This window comes from Micropterus dolomieu, linkage group LG09, assembly GCF_021292245.1.
Source record: "Micropterus dolomieu isolate WLL.071019.BEF.003 ecotype Adirondacks linkage group LG09, ASM2129224v1, whole genome shotgun sequence".
In the NCBI taxonomy this organism is placed as follows: Eukaryota; Metazoa; Chordata; class Actinopteri; order Centrarchiformes; family Centrarchidae; genus Micropterus; species Micropterus dolomieu.
The window spans coordinates 9383936-9410602 of NC_060158.1; the positions used below are offsets into that span (position 1 = coordinate 9383936).

Genomic DNA, 26667 nt, shown 5'->3' on the forward strand with positions numbered 1-26667 from the left:
TAAACATGTATCTGGTTCTACAGCTGTTTCTAAGGTTCCTGAGTTAAGAGATAAGTTGGTGCCAGTTGAGGGCAGGTCTTGGTGAATTTTGTTTCTAATAGTTAGAATTTTATCATTAAAGAAGCTCATGAAGTCGTACCTACTGAGAGCTATGGGAATACCTGGCTCAATAGAGCTGTGACTCTCTGTCAGCCTGGCTACAGTGCTGAAAAGAAACCTGGGGTTGTTCCTATTTTCCTCTATTAATGACGAGTAGTACGCTGCTCTGGCATTACGGAGGGCCTTCCTATAAGTTTTAAGACTATCTTGCCAAATTAAACGAGAATTTTCCAGTTTGGTGGAACACCAATTCCTCTCAAGTTTCCGCGATATTTGCTTTAATTTGTGAGTTTCAGTATTATACCATGGAGCTAACCGTCTTTGTTTTATTATTTTCTTTTTTAGAGGGGCTACAGAGTCGAGTGTCATTCGCAGCGAGCCAACAGTACTATCAACAAGATGATCGATTTGGGAGGGACTGAAATTAGCATAGGAGTCCTCCGTTACTTTGTAACTTGAGAATGAATTTAGAGCTGATGGAATCGCATCCTTAAATTTAGCTACAGCACTATCAGACAGATGTCTTGTATAAAAGTTTTTGCCCAATGGCGTGTAGTTCAGCAATACAAACTCAAAAGTTATCAAACAGTGGTCAGATAAAGAGGGATTCTGTGGGAACACTATTAAATGTTTAATTTCAATACCATATACCAGAACAAGGTCGAGGGTGTGGTTAAAACAGTGAGTCGGTTCATGAACACTCTTGAGAGAAGCCAATGGAATCTAACTGAGAGTTAAACGCAGTACTGAAGCTGTCATTCTCAACATCCACATGAATATTAAAATCCCCTACAATAATAACTTTGTCCGTTTTAAGGACTAAAGTTGACAAAAACTCTGCAAATTCAGATAAGAATTCAGAGTACGGACCAGGTGCTCGGTACACTATAACAAAAATAATTAGTTGCAGTGATTTCCAACTTGGGTGTGAAAGACAAGGCTTTCAAATGAGTTATAATTTAGTTTAGGTTTAGAGCTGATTAGTAGGCTAGAGTCATAGATAGCTGCAACTCCACCTCCTCGGCCTGTGCCTCGAGGAATGTGAGTATTAATATGACTGGGAGGGGTGGATTCATATAACATACAACATATTCTCCATCACCCAGCCAGGTTTCAGTAAGACAAAATAAATCAATATCATAATCTGATATTAGTTCATTTACTAGTACACCTTTAGTCCACATTTAATTTTCCTATTCTCCTCTTCTGTTTACCTTTGATTTAAATAATTTAGATGGTCGGGGGGCAGACACCGTCACTATAGGATTTTCACTAAGGAACTCCTGAAATGGAGGAGCAGAGAAGTGTGTTAGACTGCGACTCTGCGTAGGGTTTTGGGTGGGTAACTGCTGAAAAAGAAGGGCAGAGAAGTGTGTTAGACTGCGACTCTGCCTCCTGGTCTCAACTCTGGGTTGTCATGGATTTGGTCCACTAATAAACTTGGCCAGATTTCTAGAAATGAGAGCTGCTCCTTCCCAAGTGGGATGGATGCCGTCTCTCTGAATCAGACCAGGTCTTCCCCAGAAAGTCTGCCAATGATCTACAAAGTCCACATCGTTTGCTGGACACCACCTCGACAACCAGCGGCGGAGTGATGACATGCGGCTATACATGTGATCACTGGTCAGATTTGGCAGGGGTCCAGAGAAAACTACGGTGTCCGACATTGTTTTTGCATATGTACACACCGACTCAACATTAATCTTAGTGACCTCCGATTGGCGTAACCGGGAGTCATTACCGCCGACGTGAATAACAGTTTTACTGTATTTACGTTTATCCTTAGCCAGCAGTTTCAAATAAGACTCAATGTCGCCCGCTCTGGCCCCAGGGATGCACTTAACTATGGCCGCTGGCTTCGCTGCTGCCAGTGATCAGAGTTGGTTTCTCAGCGGATGTGTCGCTGAGTGGGGAAAATGTGTTAGAAACTTACGACTATTCCTCCTTCGGACAGTCACCCAGCCACCCTTTCCTGGCTGCACAGGAGATGCCGGGGGACGGCTACCACAGGCTAACTCAGGCCGTTCTGCACTGACTACCGGGGACTGGCTAGCTACAGTAGCTAAAGACCGATCTACCAAGGTGCGGAGCGGGTTTCTAAATCACTGAGCCTCGTCTCCATGTCTAAAAAAAAAACTACACTTATTACACGTACCATTACTGCTAAAGGATGCAGAAGAGTATCTGAACATCTGACACACCGAGCAGGAGAAAGTAGGAGAGCGAGAGGGAGAAGGAGAAGCCATCGCTAGCTGCTTTTGAACAACTATGAGATTGAACAGCAGCCACTAAAAGATGGAAAGAAATGTGAGTGCTTAGGCAAAATTACTGTAAGAATAAGTGTTTAGCGGACAGTTGGTCGCTGTAATCTAACAAATGTGGAAACGGAAATGAGTCGACACGCTTACCGCAGTACGTCAGCAACGTCAGAGCACCAGAGGACAGTCAACCTAGTGTTTAATATTGTGTTGGTCATACTATACACTGATTTATTGCTTGTCCGTTTTGAATAATACAGAAGGTAAAGAGCTTAAAAAATTATCTCATATTAAATCACAATCGTAATATAGGTAAAAAAACCGCAATTATATTATTTTCCAAAATCGTTCAGCCCTAATTTTAATCCTTTAATTTTTTTGGGTGTGACCTATTGCAATCTGTCCAGGGACAGCAGATGTAAAATAGCCTTTTGGCTAATTCTGGCACATTATACATTTATTTATGTATTATTAGTGTGCATTGTCCCTGTTAAATAAACCTGAAATAAATAAATAATATACTGAAATAAACACACCTTAGATCCTGTGGTAATTGTGTATATGTTGTGTAAATGTTGTGATATGTGGCACTTGCCCATGCTATGCACTTCAAATCTCCAAATTTACACACTAAGAAGAATGGCAGACAAAATCATGACTATTCTCTTTGTGTGAGAGGAGACAAATGACTAGATTACACCAACATATAACACTATCGTAGATGAGAAGCAGCTATGGTATGCCATAATGGGTGACAAATACAGAATACTCTTAACAACTTAATCTTGTTACTCTTTATATTCTCATTACATAATTTTTACACTCATAACAGTCACATGACACCAGCTGAAAACACACACTGATTTTCCATGCTGATGTTTTGCTAAATTGCTGAAAATATGCATGTATTTCAATGAAAATCTACAGTACTTTATGTCTACTGCTCCTGCTGGGGCTTTTATGCTTTAACTTCATGTGCTTTTGTGCGGGTCTTTGCGGTATAAGCGTACATGTGTTTTTACTTTTGTGTCTGTTATTCAGATTTAAAGGCTGCCTTAGAGATCCTAGCTACTTAATGCTGTGTGTTTCCAAGAGAACGTGGATGGTCTTCCGAGGCTTAAATAAAGACATAAAGCATGAACAGAGGAGAAAGCGATAAACACAGAGACTATCATGCAGTCTCTTAGATAGAGGTGCATCTCAATAACAGTGTTGCTGGGAAGCATGATTGTTAAATAAGTTGATAAGACAGTAGCTTTTAAGTAGAGTTTGTTAATTATCATTTTTCTTTCCCTCTGAAGCAACCTTAAAGCTGTTAGCAGTGTGTTTTACTGCATGTCACATATTGAAAGCACATAATTCCAATTTTTACACAACACTGGCTTATTTACCTGTTTATTTGATATGTTTTTGATATTAAACAATATTAAAAAACTTATCGTACCTAATCAAATTTACATTTCCTTGTCCTGTCCCACTGTGTTTCAGCTGAATTAAGTCCATCATTGTGCAATTGTACAACATGGTGAGAGTTCTGATCAGTGAGCCAGAAAGGCTCTGATTCTCTGATCCTCTTATCTTCCCTCCACATTTATAAATCCAAGATCTTTCTCTGTTTTTTATTCCCGGAGTTCTGCTCTGTAAACTTCCACATGCTCGAGAATTTCTTTTCAGTGTGTGTGTGTGTGTGTGTCTGTGTGTGTCCGAATTGGGAAAGCCATGATGTCTGGCATTATCCTTTAATTTCCATGGAAATAGGTTTTTGCAGAGTGCCCAGAATGAGATGGGAATTTCAGAAGCCCCAATACCAGTTGGAATTTTATCAACCGGCTCTTTGGTACATGCATGCATTCACAAACACACACACACACATACTCCTTAGACTGCCTCATTAATGCTGTGTCAAAGCCAGTAATTCTGGTATAATGCAGGATGGAAACAACATAATCAGTATGAGCAGTTCACTTGGCTGCCTTGAGAAACATCTACATGTCTTGAAATTATTAAAAAAGCATCCAGTTGTTACTGATATAAAAAAACATGAGGAACTATGTTATCTTAAATTCAAAAGAGATTACAACCCCCCCCAAAATGGTGCAGATGGAATAGTCACAACAAAATGCAGTCTCCTAAACTGTGTCTAATTTGAACTGACTCAATAAGAGCCTTTTCCAATATCTTCCCCACACCTGGGGCCTCTGATGCCACACCAGAATTACTCTCGGACACTGCCTAGTAGGCATGCAAAGCAAAGCACCCTCTGGCAGACACTAATAATCACAGAGGCAAACATAAAGACATCTGTGCCCATAGGGTGTAAATAAAAAAAAGTTTTAATATTGCCAAATAACACATGGTGCCATGGGGAGGGATGATCATAACTGAGGTAATGGGAGAAGGGTGTAGTTTGGTCAGACAGAAGTAGAGGATCATATAAGATACAATGTGTGGGTATTAATAAACAGATGATTAGCTGGGGTGAGGGTGCAAGGTGGAGGACAGAGGAAGGGTTGAGGAGAAGGAGGAGTAAGAAAAAAATAAAGAGTGGACGTGCCCTCAAAAGGCCTAGCATAAACAAAAGTAGAGAAGCAGGACTTTAATATTCATAACCCGGGACTAGACAGGCCTGTCGCTTTCATGTGCATAAAGAAACAAGAGAGGACGGTAGGGAGGGAGGGATGAGAGAAAGATGAGAGAGAAAGTGATAAAGACAGTAAATGAGAAATGGGGAGGGGAATAAAAGTTTGCCGTTAAGTTAGAATATAGGGCGATTTCAAGCTCAATTACAGAACACATGAAAGCCTGAGCCTTTCACGTCCTCATTCCTTTGTTCTTTCTCTTTATCCTTCAGTTTTTCTATCCTTCCATCCCTTGTCATCTTTAACAGCCGCTTTCCTCTCCCTCTGCCTCTCTCTGACTCTTGACCTCTGTCTTTTCCTTGACTTCCTTGTGTTTCATCTCTTTCTGTTTTCTTACGTCTCCTCCAGAGGGCATATCTATGACTTGGAGCCTTTAAATGAGCAAAAGTCTGGCTGACTTCAATATATTTTCACACTGTGAGTAGAGCCAAACCTAGGTGACAATATCTTTGAATATCAATTCCAATAATGAGATGCCCTTTATTTGACTTGCAGACACTTCAGTGCAGGTAACTTGCAAAGGAAAGTTAAATCGAACACTTCTCTTCATATGAGAGTTATAGCTCCCAACTTTTCTGGTGGTGTAACAACACAGAAGACCATGAACTGGCCTCAGGAGAGGAAAGAAAAGTGGGATGAAGGGGAAAATGGATGGCAGGGTTTGAGCTGGACAAAATAGGTAGGTTGGAGAAAAGGAAAGGGAAAATAAATGTCCCTAGTTGAAATAAAAAAAAGAAGATGATTTACTTTCTGGTTCCATGATGTCCGTACAGGAAATTACTGTATGAGGTCAAAGGCCCCAAGCTGGTCAAGTAGCTGTCATTTACTCCACAATACCGTCTCCGTTAATTAACTGTCATTTCCAAATGTTAACAAATGCCCCACTTCAATGTGGCAGCTGACAATAAAAATGATTTGTTTTATCTATCTTCTCTAACACAAAACCACCGTCCACACCTAATGCACTAAGGTAATAACCATGCAGTATCATTACCAAAGATTAATAGGGCTTTTAATATAGTCATTAAACTCCAGTCTGAAATATAGATGACAGTTGTCAGCAGAGATAGTACTCTGTTCCATTTCATGATGCTTTGAAGCTCTTTGGGGTCTCTGAGTTATAGGTGCCACTGGTGCTATCAAGAGCTAACAATATCCTTTGGCATTTACACTTCACTGGTTTCCAAACTATGAGCGCTGAGCTCGCCTGCACTGTGGCAACCTATCAGGCATGCAGTGTCCCTAAAAAGCTAAAAGCTAAAAGATTAAAAAACAACAACCCTTAAGACAACCAGGATATCCATATGAGGTTACTTATTTAAATATGTTATGCATTTTTAAATTTCCCTTATTAGATAGTGGACAGCTGACACGCAATAGAGAGAGGGAGAGAGGGCAGATGACATGCAACAAACGCCCCCAGCTGGACTTGAACCAGGGTTCATGGTCAGCCCCTTAATCGCCTTAATCGCCTATACAACCGGGGCATACCATTTTGAGTCTTTGTTCTGGAATATACATTCAACAATGCACATAAACAAAATTCTGTCAATTAGAAAAAAATTACAATTTGCTGAACTGTCACTTATCCCGTATGCATGATTTTGCACATTTGTCAGATTTAAAAAGACAGAGGTCAGTCATGACAAGTAACAGACAAGTGCCCCCCTAGTGGCTGTATGAATTGCTGGCCATCGGATCATGTATACATTGGATTTTTCTAAACTCTGGCACTGAGACTGACAACCGCAAGTAGGACATATGACTAGTGGTAGATGACTGCCATGATCTGGCTGTGCCACCTAAATAGTTCCTAGTGTTGTCCCCTCCTAGTGTGTATCTGCACTCTCCAGTCTGGACCAGTCACCAAACCACCTGTTGACTTCTCTACTCACCTGAGAGTCATCCCACTATCAACTCCTGCAGTTCACTTCCGGTGATACACTTGCTGAAGCCTCGTTGAATTAGGTAAGTGTTTGTAATTTTGATACCTGAGTTTGTCTGACATGTGTGTTTTTCGCCTGCCAGGCTTGGGTTTTTGCCCCTGTCTCCACCTGCCTGCCCGATCACAGAGATTTGCTGTCTGGAAATCCCCCTTGCACATTTATTGTACTTTTAATAATGAATCCCCTGTGATTTCTCATTTTACAACTGTCTGCGTGTCTGCATCTGAGTCCTCCTAGCTACAAACCCTAACAATGACAAAGGCTTGTGGTAAATACATTTTTTGGCTTTATTTAGACTAAAGACAAGAAAGTTCAATTGTGGTTTTGTAACTAACCGTTATTTTCAACCCATTCCCTCCTTAATATGTCATTACTGGGGGCCTTTTCCACTCATGATCACATAAAATAAGGCAGGCCCAATACAGCATGGAAGGATTAGGCAATTACAGATCTTTGAGTTTTACTTTGAGAGCTGAACCGTATTACATTCAACAAGGGATTCAATAAGTGGAAATAATACTGGCTTCTGATTTGATAAATTGCTTTCAAACCCCATCCCTACTGCCACTGTCTCAACTTAGTTTATTGCTGTATATATTACACAGGTGCTAAACCAAGCATCATGACCAAAATGATCAGCATCAGGATAAAGCGCTCCTCCACAACTTACTCAGAGAAAACTGCGCTTCAGAAAGGCACAAAGTATTTTTCGACTTTACATAACAAAGCAAGTTGACTAAGAGCATATTCTTATCTATAGCAACAGCCTGGGGGAGAAGTATGTGGTCAGACACTTACTGTTTAAATCATTTCACAGTTCTATGAAGATGAAGTTTAGTGCTCAAAGGCTTGACTCACTCCTGACCTTAGCTAAAAACAGCAGAATCGGTCTGATAAAATTTCTATTTCATAATTTTGCTGTTAGTACATGAATAGATTGTTGCCACAGCGATATCTTTTCCTTATGTGAACTTAAGAGCTGTTTTAGTACAACCATTACCTCTGGGCCTTTTGACAAGGATTTTCAGGTTTTTATTTGTCACACACAATAAAAAAGCATATCCCTTTAGATTTCAAAAAACTAAAGATATTACAACCATGCCGCAACTGTAAAGACTGGGGAAAGAAAGAAACAGGAAACAGGAAATGGCTGGAAGCTCAGAATAAGAGGGAGAGAAGTCAGTTATAGGAATCAACATCTGTTATGCTAGATCTGTAGAGCTAGGAGATGCAAAAATGGTAGTTTGGAAACCAAATCAAATCACCTTAACGGGATAAAGTTCCCATGTTGTGTCGTGTCATGTTGTGTCGCCTTAATTATTTTTTAATAAACAGATGTTACCTCAGTGATGCAGCTGCAGAAAATTTGGGGGTTGGGGCGATAGGGGACACAAGGGAGACTGTCCATCACTCAGCGACGAAGAGTTAGTAGCCAGAAGACGAGAAGCTACTGTCAGATTCTCCATTTCTCTGCCAGAAAGACAGGGAGTCAGTTTACAGTTACTAGGAGCACATTTACGGCTCTTTGAGAGAGTTTGTGTGGTACCTGTTTTTCAGCTCTACACACTCTTTGTTGTGTGTGTCTGTGGGGGAGTGTCATAGTGTCATAACTACTGATAATACTCCAACTAGGGCATTTGGGGAGGAGATAAAATATTTGCTTGGTCACACAGGCTGGATGTTATAGTGCCAGTCAAACTGTAACGGTGCCGCATGTGGTTGCTACTAGAAACTGAATGTTCAACTGAAACTAACTGCAGGTGGCAGAAAAATTACTTTGTCTAACTAGTTTACACAGCTTTCTGTGCACAAGAGTTGCACACTAAAAAGACGAAGTGTTAAAATGTGATTGTGATTAAATCAAGAAGAGCAAATGTCTCAATTAGGAAGTAAAACTCAGAGGTTATACTGTAGTTAGACAGTCCATACTGTACTCAGCATATAATGCCTATCTTCATCTGACAAGTGTATATATTTATATATAAATGGATATAATTGTGTTGCTAGCTTCACATGCGAAATATGATTACAGTCCTATACAGTATATCTCTCATCTGCTTGATGTGGGCGATAATGCCTATATCCCTTTTCGTACAGATTTAATATGTCATTATCTTGTTTGTGTACACTAGACGGGATTGCTTGTCCTCAGGTTGATGTCAAAACATGCAAAAATCTATTTTATCTTGCTGTTATCGCCTAATGATCATGGGTCTTATCTTGATCCTTCTGTTCTGACTGTTGTGTCACTATTAGTGTGTATATCTGTGTGTGTAATCTAATCTCATCGTAACTGGCGCCACTTATAAGTTTGATTTAATTAAGTTTGAGCTTGCATTCATATATCATTGTAGTAGGGCAGTGCCATTTTTTTTTATATGTCCAGTAGGGCTGAACGATTTTGGAAAATAATCTAATTGCAATTTTTTCCTCCCAATATTGCAATTGCAATTTAATATGCAATTCATTTTTAAGCTCTTTACCTTCTGTATTATTCAAAATGGACAAGCAGTAAATCAGTGTATAGTTATACCAACACAATATTAGCTAGATTTTACATACACTGTTCTTTCTTGTGGGTCAGGCCTGTGATATGATATTAAATTAGGTGATGCATGAATTGCATGAATTATTATTATGAGCTATGGTGGAGAAGAAATATCAAATTTTAATAATATGAGAAAGATATTTTGAGAGTCAAGTCATGACATTAAATTTATATGATATATCATCAGGTAGGCCTACCTACAGATCACAAGAACAACTAGGTTTACCACAGTTTGTTATACAGTAAACGCTCAATACCCACAGTTCAACCACCAATTAATGAGTCCTTATCTCAGTTCAAATCTCCTAGGAGTCCATCTTTCTATATCCCAGTAAGCAAACCAAAAATACTCAGTTTGAGGTTCAATTAAAAAGTTGGCCAACGAAAATAAAACCAAGTGACGCCTCTCGTGTTTACTAGACAAGCTTAGTAATTCTCTGACAATGCTGGTAACTCGGGACAGACTGGGCTTCTTTTGAACTTGTGTGTTTGGTTTTAAACCCCGTTTCACAGATATTTCCTGAGATGACTGGTGGCTGTGTGTGTGACGCTGGCGCTGATCGCCACAATGTGCTTATACCTTACTACACGTGTCTTTCTGTTGTGCATTTTTCCGGTTCGTCAAAGCGGCTGATGGCCCGACGATTTCACCCACCACCACCAAGTTACCCGCGTAAAGTTTCTGTCATGTCAGCTTCTGTCAAGCGTGAGGCCATTGTACAACAACAAGTCAATGTACAGCGTAAGGTGCGAAGTTGATGCTTTGTCTGCAGACTGCTCCACTCTTGGGTGTCATGTGACCAGAGTGTAATCGCAGCCTTTGCGATTAGAAAATCTCGTTTTATCACATCGCGCTAATATTGCAAATGCAATTAATCTTTCAGCCCTAATGTCCAGTGAAGATGACAAAGCATGACCCAGTCCACATACCTTGGAATCAGTCATGAATGTGATACATTGACTGTAACTTGTCTGGTGGATGGTAAATAGTATTAGGCAATAATACATTAACGTATTATTTTGGGATAACAGTTAGAAAATTATTATTGACACAGTACATTCCCAGTAACGCATTACTTAGATTTCTGGGGGTAGGCTTGTTTGCTGTTTTACCATCAATTTTCTCCAGAGTTGTATTCTTAGCTCGCTGTCTAACATTAGCTACTGCTTAGCCTACATTCAGAATCACTAATTTTTCTCCAGGCTTCATTGTGAGGGCAGTGCTATTGAGGCTAAGCTTGCTGTTGATGGTCAGTAAATCCTTCCAAATGCTTGTTAAAGCTCAATTTCTCGTTTTCTATTTCTACATGTTTTAAAAAGAGAGGATGTGATGTGTTGGTGTGGAGGCTTTGTTGTAGTAACAACTAATGTTAAATTACGTTTTTTACATTTTTACATTTGTCAAGGAACTTACCAAACACTTTAAGCAAGTCACAAAGATATCGACAGCAGACTACAGTTTAAAAGGCTGTCAGGCTGTCAGCTTGTCAGTCACTAACATTAGCGTCAGCTAGCTAGCTATTAAACGGCTATCAGATGCCTCACAGGGTGTCCGCGGGGTCTTAAAAAGTCTTAAAGGGTAATAAATCAATTGTGCGAAAATGAAGGCCATTAAAAAGTATTAAAAAGTCTTAATCGCCATTTAATAAGGTATTAAATTTTGAAGATATTTTTTTCTGTGTGAAAATCCTGTTTGTCCAAAAGTTTGTTTGCTAAAAGTGTAGGTGAACGTATTTTTTTGTGAACAAATCAATCACAGCCTGGATGGAGCGGGATTTTTAAAAAAAGCTTGATGTGCTGCAACAAACTTTATAAATGGTGAACTCAGAATTCTGCATAAACAGTTATGATTATTGACGAGTTAGTAGCCTGCCTAAAATCAAGGTTGGAGACTATCATGTAGCCTATTATCATGTAGAGCATTTTTCTTGCACAAAGTTAATGAATAAAAAACAACCCCAAACTGAAGCAGCTGTAATTTGAATTAATATTATACTAGTGGTAAGATGTATACTATTATGTGAAATTATATTGAATATAGTAGCATAATGAATATATTAATATCAAACTTACAGTTTACTATTAAATTAACAATATACTTTTAATTTAATGTTATAATATTATACTAATACAGTCATTTAGACCAGTTCCTCCTCCAGGTTGTGCCTGTACTACACCGCCTACACTACTTACTTTATTCATCACTCAGTTTATTCTCTTCATCTTTGTTCCCTCCTGGCCTATTTGAATTTTGTTTTATTGATCAAGTGGACGGTGAAAGTTATCACACATATCATTGCAGGCAAGCTCACATTATCTAGTTTAAACCAACTAAAACACAAAATTACACTGTGTTTCACATGATTTGCTGTTATATTGCGTACATAAACGTCATAGCTTATGTAAGACAGTTGCTTTTCGTAGGAAATCTGACCAGTCCTTTACATAGAAAACTGTTGGCCCATACAGGCTGTTATAGGCAACTGAGAAAGTTGGTGAATGCCTCAATTTTTAGGTGGTGTTACAACCTGATGACATATAGGCAATAAATATGTTATAAATATACTTAAATTCCTTTTAAAACCTCATAAATGTGAAAAAAAGTGGCGCGGCAGTCTTAAAATATGTTGAAAAAGTCTTGAAAAGGTCTTAAAAGGTATTGAATTTTACTTCAGGATTCCTGTATATACCCTGGCCTCGGAAATCCTACTAAACAAACTTGGTTGGTTACAGTCACTTGGCTAATAGGATAGTTCAGTGTTTAGTTCTCGCTAACTTTTCAAAAAAAAAAGTGAAAAATTATTTTAAATTCATTATTAATTTAAAACTTAAAAACTTAATTGTAGACGAATTTTGGCTTGTTTGTCCGCCATCTTGTCCATTTTTTGTGAGCTACCACTACCGCACACAGATGGGTAATAGGCAGCATCAAGTCAGCACTGATACTGCCTTCAAAACTGACCATTACCTGGGCAGTTTGGAGGCATCTCACAAGACAGGATAAGATTGTTCGATCCACAGCACATGATGCCTTGCTGTCCTGTTAGACATCTCCTGAGACAGAATTTTTTCCTGTTTTGAACACAGCCCGAGCCTTGAAAAATATACAGTTATACTGAAAGACAACATTCTATTTATCTGTTAAAGTGCCTGTGGTGATGTTGTGGATAGAAGTATCAAGTGATCTGTTTTATCCTGAACAGAGCCTCCATCCCTCGCTTTCAGGTGTATTATTTACATTTATCTGACACTTTTATCCAAAGCGACTTACAATTGCTATACATGTCAGAAAGGTTGCACGCCTCTGGAGCAACTAGGGGCTAAGTGTCTTGCTCAGACACATTGGTGGGTCACAGTGGGGAGTTGAACCCAGGTCTCCCACACCAAAGCCTTGCATCTTATCCACTGCGCCATTGAAATTAAACGCAGTCGCCCCCCAAAACTGAGATTATAGAGAAATAACTGGCATTGTGTAACTCATGACCTCTATCAATTCAATTCAATTCAATTAAAATGAGCTTTATTGGCATGAATGTATAACAACGCAAACAAACAAAGCATCATACAAACTACATAAGAACAATCAACCCCATACATTAGAAAAATAAAAATATATTAAAAATTAATATAAAATAAATAAATAAAACTGTAAGCGTGTGTTAAAAAAATAAAAATATATTAAAAATAAAATAAATAAATTAAACAGTAAGCGTTTGTGTATGTGTGTTAAAAAAATATAAAAAATTACAATAAAATAAATAAATAAAATAGTAAGTGTGTGTGTATGTGTTAAAAAAAATAAAAATATATTAAAAATTAAAATAAAATAAATAAATAAATAAATTAAACAGTAAGCGTGTGTGTGTGTGTTAAGAAAATATAAAAAATTACAATAAAATAAATAAATGAATCAGTAACGTGTGTGTTATTATAATAATATATTAATTATTAAAATAAAACAAATAGATAATACCGTAAACGTATGTGTATATGTATATTAGATAATAGACAAAAAATTTAAAAAAATAATTAATTGATTAAAAATAATAACAATAATAATAATAAATAAAAAGAAATCAGTATCAAATGTAAAAACAAAACAATTACTAAAATATCAAACAATCAAAATAATTATAATTTGAAAATTTGTACAATTATTTATCAGTCTGAGTTTCCACTGGTTGTCCTCACTTCATGGCATGAGGAGACATATTTTGCAGCAATTATTTCACATTTGGGCATTTCACCCAGTAAATAAGGGAGTTTCTGTGTGTACTAGAACCAATAATTCTATATGGTGGCGAAATTTGGGGGCCTTAGTCTTTGCTGTGTTTACTGTCAGGGCCCAGGTCTTACAGAATCTCTGCAGGAGATTAAGGTGCTGCTGCAAATCTTCTTTAGTAGGTGAAAGCAACACTAAGTCATCTGCATACAGCAGACCTCTGATCTCTGTGTCGTTCAGGGTGAGGCCAGGTGCCGTGGAACTCTCTAATTGGTTCGCTAATTCATTTATATATAGATTGAAGAGAATTGGACTGAGATTGCATCCCTGCCTCACCCCCCGGCCCTGGGAGAAGAACGCTGTTTGTTTATTTATAATCTTTATGGCACGTTCACTTTTTGTATACATGTTCTTAATCAAATCATGTGTTTTTCCTCCAATGTAATTTTCAAGTAGCCTAAAGAAAAGGCCAAAAGGCTTTTTGGAAGTCAACAAAACAGGCATATACTTTTCTTTTCTTAATGTTTAATTCTTGATCAGTTAGAGTTTGGAGGGTAAATATATGGTCCGTTGTGTGGCAATTTGGTAAAAAAAACAATTTGGCATTTATGCATAATATTGTGTTCATCAAGAAAGTTGACAAGTTGTTTATTAATGATGTTGCAGAATATTTTTCCCAGGTTACTGGATACACATATTCCTCTGTAGTTATTTGGGTCATATTTATCTTCGGATTTATGAATTGGGGTTATTAAACCTTTCTTCCAGATGTCTGGAAAAGTTCCAGTTGATAGAATAGTATTGAATAGTTTTAGTATAGCCAATCTGATTTTATTTTGTTGAGGATTCCATCAATACCACAAGCCTTTTTTCCTTTCAGGGCTTCTGTTAATTCTTGTTCTGTTACCGGGTAATCTAGAGGTTTTTGGTTGTTTTTTATCACCACCTCCAGAGTTTTCCATTTTGTGAATATCTTGTACTGATCATTTTTTGTAATATTACTGTATAATTCACTAAAGTGATTAATCCAAGTATTTCTATCTTGGATCGCCTATTCATCCTGCTGGGTTTTGTTTAGGTTGTTCCATTTCTCCCAGAACTGGTTGGACTCTAAGGATTCCTCAATTTCACAGAGCTGGTTCTTGCTGTGTTGTTCTTTCTTAGTTTTTAGGGTATACTTGTATTATTTCAGAGTGGCCTCATATTGACAGCGTATGTTGTGGTTATCTGGGTCCCTATGCTTTTCATTTGATAATTTCCTTAAAGTTTTCCTTAGGTTTTTTAGGTGTTCATTGTCAAACCATTTGTTATTGTTCATTTGTTTAGGTTACTGTTTGGAGGCTTTCAAATTAGACAATAAAGCCAAATGATGGAATATTGAATTGATTTTGTCCACAGCAGAATGTACACCAGAATTATTCTGGGGAAATATTTCAGTTAGAAATAAATGAGTTAAATCATGTATGTTTTGATTTTCAAGTGCCTTTTGGTACGCCCCCATGCTGTCTGTCTATCTACCTGTCTGTCTTTCTGTCTCTCTCCTCTCCCTTCTTCCTCCTGTCACAGCTCTGATTGGATGAAAACTACTGACATCATAAAACCACTTTCTCATTTTCTCCTCCAGGCCTCAGCTCAATAACAATGTCCATCAACATTGTACACAATCAATCAATCTATCAATCAACTAAACAAGCAATCACTCTTACATTATTCAGAACACTTTTCATTCAGACGATTGAAAAAGAGTGATCTTCACAATCAGTGACAGACAAGCTGCTCGGGATTCGGGAGTTTCATGCAGAGCACCCTGCAGAGGCCCGACTTAGCGGACAGCCTCTCTGACAGCAGGGGGTGGCAGATTTTCCACGAAATAGAATGCATGCAGGATTGTGGATTGGTTGCTGGATTTTGCTTTTGGCTCATTACAACATGCTTGCAAGGACATGATGAAGTCCTGGGTTTTAACATTCTTCATGTTGTTTTCTTCTTTATGTCACCCCCATTCTTCTCTTTCTATAATTTTTATTTTTATTTCATTTTATTCCAGCAACAAAAGATGCAAATACATACACACTTAGAAATTATGTGTGTTATCTCTTCATTTAGAGCTGCAACAATGAATCGATTAGTTGTCAGCTATAAAATTAATAGCCAACTATTCTGATAATTGGTTTGAGTAATTGAAAAAATTAAATATGAATATTTTTTGGTTTATTTCCTCCTCTGTGACAGTAAGCTGAATATCTTTAGGTTCTGGACAAAAAAAGACATTTGAGGACATCTTCTTGGGCTTTGGTAAACACAGATCAACATTGTTTCACGGTGTAAACATCAGAAATTCACCATAAATGGCTATGAGAAAGAAATGTATTCATGTTACTAAATATGGATTGAGCTAAGACATTGGTTCTCAAGCTGTAGGGGCCCGCAGTGGGACTTTGGGGAGGTCACAAGATAACTTAAAGAAAATGAAACATGTAGCCTATTTGAAAGACGCACATTTATGTTGATGATTATACATCACATGAAAATAATGGAAATGCGCTGCCTTAAGGCTCTTTCGAATTATTAATGAAGTAAATTTTTCCTGAAAAGGGAAAATTATAATGCTGTGTGTTCAACTGTCCTTGCAGGAAGAGGTTAGGTGTGGGCGTTGCTTCATCTGTGGTCACCTGTTGAGGAGGTTAGTATGTAGTATATATAGAAAATAGTGCATGAGAGCTTTCTTTTTACCTTAGAATATCCCGAGGGCTGTTTTGTTTTGCAAAAGAAGATAATATTCCTGGTACCTCTCATGAAAAGTTTGACTCGTAACCTATTCCAAATACACACCGACAACAGGAAATCCTTGGGGGTTGTGTTATTCTTGATTTAGAATACAAATATCTGAATTATATATTTTTTTGGTCTGACATGGATCTGCAGTCTTCAATACAGGCGTCGGACATGCCTGCAAGCACACACACCTACCTCTTTATAAAGACTTTTGACACATTGTGACATGTGGTTTTAATGAGGACTTGACGCTGTTCAGTAACATTGTCTGAGGTTTTCTGGACAGATGATTAGTGTTTCACTCTACTTACAGCTGAATTAATTCAATGATGGTCTAAATTATTTACTTTTTTCCATTTCAATATAACATCCACATGACGAAAAGCTTAGATTTATGCAGAAGATATTCTCACTTCATGTCATCTTAAAACAGGGAGCTCATCTGTTTTAGACAAGGAAACACGTATAAAAGAGGCTTGAGATGTTGGAAGGCTAAAACCAAATATATTTAATAAAAATAGGGGGGCAGGGGAACTGAATTTAACTGGTTTCTTAGATTTTTCAGTATTTTGAATAAATTTCACATTTCAGCTAAAATCAAATATTTATTGTATGAGCTGACTGTTTCTGCACCATTTCCAAGTCTTAGTTTTGCGCAGAGCTGTGACACTATTGGTTTAAACAACACAGTGGCTTTCTAGGAGTTGTGTTTTTGCATGTACGTGTAATGGAAAATAAATGTTCTTTGAGCTGAGTTTTTCCTTTCACATTCTTTTAGTTTCCGGCTTATGTCTGTTTTAGGGCTGCACGATTAATCTAATCTTAATCGCGTTCGCGACTAGTGGATAAATAGTATACTATTAACTGAACATTATGCTCTTTATTTAATGTTATAATATTATACTAATACATTCATTTACTCTAGTTCCTCCTACAGGTTGTAGATAGAGCCTCTGTAGTTGACAGATGTAGATTTAGATTCAGGATGCCTGTGTGCCAATATTTGCTCTTTTTAGCCGCACGCACCCCTTGTTCTATGTGTTTTACTAAAGTTATTGTTATAAATATTGTTTAACTTTGTTCAAGTTGAGAAAAACTCATTTCAAAGTCAGTATTTTGTGCATTTTCCTTTATAATTAAGCAAGTAGACTCAGAAAAATTCGAATCGCAATAGTTAATTGCAATATTGTCCACAATAATCGCAATATGACTTTTTCTTCAAATCATGCAGCCCTAGTCTGTTTGCATTTGTGAATTCAAAGTTCATAACCACGCATCTTTTATATAAACCATAATGACTATATCACTCTGATCAGGTGAATACACTGCTGCATTATTATATCATCATTATATTTTGGCATTATATTTATGGGTTGTAGTTCATTTGGCTCTAGAAAAATGACAGTCTGCATCATTGTGTACTGCCTTCATATAGGCAATATCCAATTAATGCAATTTGACCGTTAGTCCTCGCACTCCTTTAACAAGTCAGGTCGCCAGATCTACTTAAACTCCGAACTTCGAAGAAGCGGTTTCCTACTGCTCATTTGTTCCTACAACACAATTGTGGGGAAATTGTGTCCCCATATCTGTCTTCCACTGTGTGTGTGGGGGTGTGAGTATTCTTATGAGGGAATAAATGGCCTAAATGACAGTCTGCATTAATGCTGTGCGCTGCCTTTAAAACTGCATGGGGCCCTTCTCTGCAGTGAGGCTCATCAATAGCAATTTCCTTGAACACAGAAAGGCAGGGAGGACTCAAACCTTTTTCGTACAAAACATGCACACTTACAGACACACTTACATGCACGCACACACACACACACACACAAACACACACACCACCACCACACGCACACACTCTCACACACACAAACCATTAGCATTGATCAAGACACTGTCTTTGTTGTTCTTGGCAAACATGATGACAGAAAAAAATGGACGATCCCCTCACGCACGCAGGCACGCACGCACGCACACACAAACACACACACACACACACACACAACAATGCGCACAAAATGACAGACTCTCAGTCTCCATGGAGCCCCTCTGGAAATAATTCATGATTGGCTCCTATTGTTAAAGGCTATGTCAAGTACCAGCCTGTGAGCAGCAAGGTGATGGATAGCAAAATAAACAGATATTTACCCCCTGACAGCTCCTTTTCAATTAAAGGGAAACACTCATGATTTTCAACATTATCAGCATCAATAATTGTTTGGTTAACACTCCATTAGCAGGGATGGTGCTGCTGGAGCACAACCTAGAAATTCACTGTTGTCACATTGGAGAAACTTGCTGGTCTCATAAGTACTGAAGACTAAAGCAATTCAGTTATAGTTTGACAAAACAATCCCAACTCAAGGTCTAGATCTTTTCTGGAGCTTTCTACCATAACACCTTCACTCAGTTATCATGAAGATGGACCAGGGGCCTATACTACAAAGCAAGTTCAACAAACCCGAATAATTGTGATTACGCTGAGCAGTCAAACAAAGCTGGTTATCAACTTGGTAAGTCAATCAAGGGTTTCCCAGTCTAGCTATCATCACAATCACATAAAAGGGGTGGTGTTTGCAGCATATGACTAATTGCAAACATAAACAAGTCTACTGGCAGCAGAGAAAAATAAATATAAAAATATATTTCAAAGCTGTAAGTAGGTTTAGTATCATATCTTAAAAGTACAAGGCTTTAGTGGTTCAGTCAGTCTCTTTTGTAGGATGATATCGGTACACACAACATCACCTCCAGCATACAAGTAGCCTATAATAGAGTCTGAATGGTGATGCCATTTTCCAAGAGAATTGATTGGTCACTACTTTTATAGCGATAAAAGAATGATCTACATGACTGAACAAACTCCAATTGCAAATGAAGGCCAAATGACATTGTTGAAAGCTCCAGAAAAAGCTAGTAAGTAGGTCTTGAGTGTTTTTTTTTTTTTTTTGTCAAAACACCATTTTTAAGGCCATGAATGAACTTTAATTGTACTTCAATTCATAACAGTTCATAACAGTATAATACGTGAGCACAACCTGAACTGCGTAGCCTCTGCCAATGAATAGCCTTAAAAAGCCAAAAGTTTGTTTTTCACATTAGCTTTGTCACTATGGTTGTACTCTATGATTACATTACACAACACTTTCGTTAGAGGAGGGACAGCAATGTCATTAGCTCTTGTCCACAGCTGTGGTAATGGTATAGTGTACAGCTGTATAGAAATGTTTTCTGTGACAGATGATGCAATACTTTCTACCTTTGGCCATCAGGCTACTATTAAGCTAAAATGTTAAAATGTCAGGAATGTTTGGTGCTTGTCATAAAAGACTGCAGTTTTCAGTGACATAACTGTCCAAAAATCATAGCTGTAAATAATAAAAATGAATTGAATTCCATTTAGCTGCTTCACTTTCAGGTTCCTGGAATTGTGAATACTAGCTCACTGTCACACTGTCATGGCGTACTGGGACACTTGAATAGAACAAAGCCATTGTTAATGTATTGACTAATATCTGGGCTTTTGCTACTGTGAGAAATTAAAATGTCTGATGCAAACCAGGTCTATTGTGCATTCTGGCTCATTGGCATGTCTTCTTTAAACACTTAAATGTAATGGATCCAACATTAATGTTGCACTCACACCCTTGCTATGACAAGTCAAAATGCGGGGTGCAGCTGTTGTTCTTTGAATAAATAATGGCAGAAGATTTTCAAGGCAGAAAAGCACTTCATGAAGGCAGAGAGGCTAGGTGGGTGTAGGGTGTGGGGTCCACTTTAAATACCCTTGATGGTGTTGGTCACTATGCCCGCTAATGGTATTCAGCCTGGTGATCAGCCACAGCAGGACCCCTGCCGCTATGTATGTGTCTTTTTTTAACCTGTCATCACAACTCACTCATGAATAATTTATAATATATCTTATAAAATCACTTGTTTAGAATCACAGATTAATACCCCAGGGACTAAGGGTGAGCAAGAACCTCATCACCCACCTGTGTGTCTCTTTTGATTATGTGCATGTATGTTACTGCCTTTATGTCTCCTTGCTTCAGCTCTTGAGCCATTAGCATGGTTCCTGAAATGAAATGGATAAATGGAAAGTACTCTATAACTAGTAACTATATAGTCCAAAAGACTGTATTGTATGTGCGTCTATATTGTACTATATTGCTGACATAGGGTGTTGAGTCAGGTGTACCTCAGTCGCAGGGTTGGTGGTTTGATCACCATCTCCTACTGTAGCGTAATATAGTTATGCTGGGCCCTGGTGCAAATATTTTCTTTGGCCCCTGACAAACCAGGCTTTGATCAAAGCCCTGGACAGCGGCCTGAACGCCAAATTAATCAAAGCTACAGCCATAGAATTCCCCTAACAGCCGAATATATACCTTACACTGACAAATCGAAACACAGACAGACAGTACGACGATAAGCAAATAACTATAGCCATCAAGATAAGAACAGCAAGTCATAATTTTACAGGTTTGATCTCACAATCGCAAATAGACGTATTCATCTATTTAGCCTATCAACACAGCGGCAAAGCGGCCAGGGACGTTACACAGGCAAATCACAGTAAGTGATCCTATTCTAAACAGAAGGAAACCTGTAACTCACTCACAAAGTAATCAGATGTTCACTCTACTGCCCTTTTCCAAGAAAGATGACGTGAGTTTGTCCAAGCACGTTGTCGTGCATCACAGGGAAAAGATGATTGGACAAACAGATTTCCCAAGTCCCAGCATCCCTTCTTACTTCATAGCTTTTAAACAAAACCCCCAGGTTAGTCAAATTTAACTGAAAGAGAAAAGCCTGACAGTAAAATTACAACCCAAACTCTCCATTGTATACATCCACCACCTGGTTCAACTTTGACCTACTGTACTTGCCATAGGTGTGTGCACTCATGGCTTTCCTATGCATGACATTAATTAAAATTACAGGTGTTTCTTTTGGCAAAACTGTTGACTTGTTTTCTACTTGCATCATTGTCTGACCACAAGTTGAAATGAACAGTACTTTTCCTTTTAACAAGTCTATCGGTTCGTGTTACATTCATGTGACTTTGTGTGTGTGTGCAATTTTTTGTTGTAAAAATATATGTAACCTAGTGATTACTACAAGAACTGACTCACAATTGGATGCATTACCAAGCATTCGAAAAACTTTTCTTACAACCACCAAACCTTTCTTGGTTTTTCCCTCTGCTCCAGTCAGCGTCAGTCCTGCGAAATAAATCAATACATTTACATGCTTGAATTAAATGGCAAAAAGGACAGCTCTAGTTCTTTATCTATAGTACATTTCAACCCCATCTCACCCAACTCTTGCTCTCTCCTGCTATTTGTGCCCTCATAATGCCAGTGAGTGCTATGGCCTGCTTCTAAGATGCCATCAGCAGAGAGAGGCTGCTTGCATGCTAGCGCAGATGTGCCTAACATTTTAGGAATGTCTGTGTGGTACATCTTTTCATAAAATACTGTTTCATGACATGTTGTTTTTTTTTATTTGACAGTCACATTCATGGAGGTAACAGCTGGCAGGCACCACCACACTGTCACACTGGACTGTAATCCAGGAGGGCTGTGAACAGAGATTGAAGTAAGATGGCATCCGGTGATTTTACCACGTATTATCCACACTATTTCCTTAGTTAATGAGGAGTAGTGTAAAATATTTTGTGTTTGCTGTATAATTCAGATAAAAAGTGGGTGTTAACATCCAACTTTTTATATGTAAGTGATTTAGTTTAAAATTCTTGGTTCGTTTTTTGCTAAGAGTGGAGAGGATTTTTCTTTCATTACAACTTAACAAGGTGTATGAATCAAAAAGAGCCCTGCGATGGACTGGCGACCTGTCCAGGGTGTACCCCGCCTTTCACCCAATGTCAGCTGGGATTGGCTCCAGCCCCCCGCGACCCTGTACGCAGGATAAGCGGTTGATGATTGATGGATGGATGGATGGATGAATCAATAAGACATCTTTCCTAAAAGCCACAATGACAATACACAATATACCTGTACACAAAGTCACAAAATATATTTAAGAAATTGCATATGAATGTATTTTGGCTGCAGTTACTGAGGTGTGTTATAACAACTGTCAGGAAAGCTCTTTGACCCTAATGGAGCTTCTGTTGTTTGTCACCCTCCTTAGTCTGTTGAGAAACTGAATGAACTGAATAGGATACACATCTGTTCAGAAGCTGGTAATGTAGAGTAAACAAACCTCTGACAAATTGATCCTTGCTACAATTATATGATACTTGTTGTTTTCCATTGTTTTTTCCTTGCATCTGCTTATTTCAGTTCTTAGGGTTTCACAGAGAATTTATTTGTAGTGGTGGGTGTGAAGCCCTGACTACAAAACAGCTTTGCACTTACAACAAACTTTAAGGGGATGGGAGGCAATTTTCCTTAAATCTACAGTATGTTATTTCACATTAAATCTAAACTATTAAAGCGAAAGTCATTAGTGCAGTGACTTAAGCAGTTACTTTTTTAATAATCGATGAATCTTTAAAAAAAAACTACAGTCAGTTTTTAAAGGTTATCAAAGGCATCAGGATCAGATATCTTGAAAATGTATTTTCTTGAAAACTACTTTTTAAAACTTTTTATAATATGACTTTGGGAATTTATTGTTGGAACGTTAAAAAATATTCTCCAATGTGTCAGCTGTCCTTCAAGTTGTTGAAATATTTGGAAACAATACATTTTGGGTAAGAGAACGTAAACCACAAGTTTAACTCATAGGCCTACACAACACAGATTTGGCTCATTGGTCTCAAAATTTGTGATACGTTTTCAGGATCATTGCAAGATAAGCTAAATTGTTCCTGGCTATTGTTTGAAGGTAAATTACTTCACAATAAAAGAATGAAGAAAAAATTGATAGCCTAAAAATGTGTTTGCCTAGAGTTACCTATTATTGTTCTCTACTGTTCTCTTGCAAAATTACTGATTTGAGGTTAACTACATATGTCAACAAACTGTGTCTGCACACGTGAGGAGTTTTGATGCTTAAATTAAAGTTACTTTTGCGTAATAGCCTGTCTAATATCAACATAAAGTCACTTTTTGGCCTATTTCCCACAGCTGCACCTGCTGAGGGACCGCTTCATTTGTGTTACAAACTTCAGAAAAAATACAGTAATAAATGAATCATTAACAAATGTCTATATTTCTTCCTCTGCCCCCCTTGTGACCCTTCTGCTGTAGATTTATGTAGCATTGACAGCACTTCTCTCCTTACTGCGACAACAGACTGACAAGGCATCAATCTCTGCTCCCTAGCTGAACGCCATGGCACAGAACACCCACAGAGATGCCAGACGATCGATATTCAGAATAAATTTTACCTTACTGGCGCTGTGGGAGAGAGGGGATAGAGAGCAGACATACACATGCTCATATGTGCACACATAGTTACATACACACACATCACAACAATGTTAGGGAGGGCAATGCGGTGGACATGTCAGCTAGCTGCAGACAGGGCAGTGAGCAAAACCCCCTGTGGTGAAGCCTTAAAGTGTCATTAGTTTCCTCTGTTGCAGACACCACCTGCCTGGCTGCCATTCAGCATCTTACATACAGTGTGCCCTTGAATGACACATTCCAAGAATACGTGTTAAAATGTTAGAAAACAATGACTCTAAACTAGACCAAACTTTTATTTTTTTAAAACTGACAAATGACAAGTAAATTCTGTGTGGGTTGTTAAATATAGACCAGACTCGTCTCTGTGTCAGACTTTTCCCGCCTGCCTGGTACTCAACTGTTAAAAAATGGAAAATCAAACATCATCAAACACGTATCCTAAAAGCATACAAAGTTACAGTAGAGTTTTAACATGTGCGCACATGCACACAAAAAGTTTCATTGTCAAAGTTGGTATTTTTATTTTAGTTAGGCACTCATTTTCCAGTCTGAAAACTTCTGTAGCTCATCCCTCTGCTTAGAGCGTATCTGTTCTAGAAATGCACTCTCTTTCACCCCTGCACTGTCACTATTCAGTTTTGAAAAACCAATTGACAAAAGCTCTCTGCACCCCACTATTCCTTCCCTTCACATGGTTTTTGCAGAGTTGAATTTCTGCAGAGAGCTTGATTGCTGCGTCATAACAGACTGAAAGCTTACTCCAGCAAAAGTGACGTCTTTCTCAACTACTTTTATACTCAGCATCAACTCTTAAATTTTTTTGTTGTGCACCATCTGCAGTATGTGGGGGAGATGGTTACATGCAGGCTGTGACTGCGTCATCCACTACTGATGTGCCGATCGGGAACGAGTCGGCCCAGCTCCCATCGTGAGAGACATTTTTTTTCTTCGTAAATGAAGACTAATAGGTCCTGTAATGCATTTGTTAAATACCATCCATAAATGTTTCACTATGGATATAACATTAAGAGCCAAGCATGGTGAGACTTTTATATGTTGCATCGGTTGACAATGAACATGAACAGGTATTTTTTGTTTTATATTAGAGTATTGTAATTTTTTATTAACCACGCTATTTCATTAGTAGTGTGTTGAAAGAGCCGTCTCTTATTGCTGAGCTGAGCCAAATGATCTGGCTCACTAAAAGGAGCTAGAAATCCCACTTAGTCCCACTGAATAAAAACAGCAACTTATAGTCTGAAATCTTACATAGGGGTTTAATTTGTCAAATGGTCATCATAATCATCCTCTTTCTAAGACAATATATAAACCTAATACATTGCTTCCCAAAAGAGGCTAGGACCCCCACAAGGGTTCGCTAGAAAAGATTAATAGCATAGGATCCAGGAAATAAATGTATCTTTGCGTAGTTTAGTAGAATGCTTTAACCACTCGTTAAAGCCATTCTACAACCCCCAGTACAGTAAATTCATTAGCTGGTCAAATTGGCATTTAGTTTAATTTAAGTTTTTTGTCCCGATTGGAGATTCATCCTATTTTAAAACTCATTAATAAATTTGTATGCAATATCTTTATCTGCAATTTAACTTGTAAGCTCTGCCAAATATTGTAGAGGAGTAAAAAGTACAAGTTTTCCCTCTAAAATGTAGTATAAAATCAAAGCACTGAACAGCAAATACCGATACTTAAAATAGTACTGAAAAACTAGGTACTAAGTTAGTGGTTATTATAGAATAGTTATGACTCTTCTCTTTCTTAGTTTTATCCCATGTCTCCGTCGCTCAGTCTCTCTCTCTGTCTGTCTCTTTCTTAGCTTCCTCTTCCCCCCCCCAAAGCCCTGGGATCATCTCTTCTCTCTTCCTTTGATACTAAAAAAACACATCTGGAATAATTCCCATGACAGGAAAGCACAGAAGCCAACGTGACGCCACCACAAACTTGTCTCTGAAGAATTTGCTGAGTAAATGTCACTCTGGGCTACATACACACACATTAACACAAACTCAGCCTACCTCAGCACCACCTCTCCGTCATCTTCCTTAATAACATCCCAGTACATGACAGTCTTGAAAACGCTCCAGAGTCTGAGCTGGGAGAATAATCCAGACAGTGCAGACAGACATAAAGGTGACCTCTTTTGTCAGCCTTGGCTGCAAGAGGAAAGTTGGTCTTAAGATGCTTTTGGTTTAAAGACCCAGGACCATTTCAACCACCAGGGTCAGATAAAGGCCAGTAAAATAAATGTTCATCCTTCCAGTCTCTATGGTTGTGAGTGTGCTTCCTGCATCACACAAGGACATGAAAACATGGGATTAAACCAGCAGGATCAAGAGGACTGAGCATTGAGGTGAGGCAAATTAACACAACACCCAATTATAATGCTAACACACTGATGTTTAGCAGGTATAATTTTTACCATGTTCAGCAACTTAAAAAAAAGAATTAAAAAAAGAATCATCCAGTAACAAAAATATCTCTTATATTGAATTAATCTAACTAAAGATGATGAATGATGAAAATATGAGCAACACCAAAATGCCTAAAACCACAAAACCTAAATTTCCTGTATTTTCATAAATGTTAGATTAGTTGAGCCCAAGTATATTTATAAATTTAACTTTGATGATCATGTGACAAACGAAAAAGTAACAACCTAAAACTGTACAGGTATGGTAAATGGCCTATACTTGTATAGTGCCTAAGTATGACGTAATTTATCTCAATTACAGTTACACATCAAATCAATTACCAAATCTGCGTTCTACCACCTT

The 26667-nt window shown here is 38.1% G+C and overlaps 1 long non-coding RNA gene across 1 annotated transcript; it reads left to right on the top strand.

Annotated features, from left to right (window-relative positions):
- The first annotated feature begins 6829 nt into the window (after window positions 1-6829).
- Window positions 6830-24803, top strand: LOC123977083. Its single transcript, XR_006826529.1, has 3 exons — window positions 6830-6964; window positions 22009-22094; window positions 24716-24803. It is a non-coding gene; the product is annotated as an uncharacterized LOC123977083 (long non-coding RNA).
- The last annotated feature ends 1864 nt before the right edge of the window (window positions 24804-26667 follow it).